The following is a 1,177-nucleotide window of genomic DNA, read 5'->3' on the forward strand; positions in this document are numbered from 1 at the left end:
GAAACCAGACAAGGATGCTCATTATTACCACTAATATTTAATATTGTGTTGTAAGTCTTAGAGCTACAAAGCAAGAAAGGGAAATTAAAGACATCCAATTTGGCAAAGAAGTAAAACTATCCCTACTTGCAGATGATATGATCAACGATATGATCCTATGCATAGAAAATCCTGAAGATTCAGCAAAAAAAAATATTGGAACTCATTGAAAGATTCAGCAATGTGTCAGGGTACAAGATCAATATACAAAAATCAGTTGCATTCCTCTATACTAATAAAGACAGCTCTGAAAAGGGAATTAGCAAAACAATAATATTTACAATAGCCACACAAAATATGAAATAGTTAGGAAAAAATCTAAACAGAGAAACTAAATATCTATACAAAGAAAACTAAAAAAACACTACAAAAGAAACTAAAAAGACTTACAAAATAGGAAGAATATACTATGCTCGTGGATAGGAAGACTTAACCTTGGGAAAATGTCAACACCACCCAAAGCAATCTATAGATATAACATAATTCCAATCCAGATTCCAATATCATTCTTTAAAGAGATGGAATAACTAATCACTACCTTTATATGGAAAGGAAAGAGACCTTGGACAAGCAAAGCACTGCTTAAAAGAAGAACAAAGCTGAAGGTCTCTCACGTCATGATCTCAAAATTCACTACATAGCTGAAGTAGTCAAAACAGCCTGGTACTAGCACAATGAAGGTACATAGATCAGAGGAACTTAATTGAGAACCCAAAAGTGAATCCATCCATATATAGTCAGTTGATCTTTGACATTAAATGGGAATGAGATAGTCTCTTTAACAAATTGTTGTTATAGTTAGGTACCATTGAGTTGGTACCAACTCATAGTGACTGTATGTACAACAGAACAAAACACTGCCCACTCCTGCACCAACCTCACAATTGTTGCTATGCCTGAGCCCATTGCTGCTACCACTGTGCCAATCCATGTCATTGGGGGCTTTGCTCCTTTTATCTGACATTCCACTTGACTAAACATGATATCCTTCTTTAGGAAATGCTCCCTCCTGATAATATGTCTGAAGTATGAGAGATGAAATCTGGCCATCCTGGCTTCTAAGGAACACTCTGGCTGTACTTCTTCCAATACAGATATTTTGTGTTTGTTCTTTTGACAGTCTGTGATACTTTCAATA

This window comes from Chrysochloris asiatica, unplaced genomic scaffold (assembly GCF_000296735.1).
Source record: "Chrysochloris asiatica unplaced genomic scaffold, ChrAsi1.0 scaffold00035, whole genome shotgun sequence".
Classification (NCBI taxonomy): Eukaryota; Metazoa; Chordata; class Mammalia; order Afrosoricida; family Chrysochloridae; genus Chrysochloris; species Chrysochloris asiatica.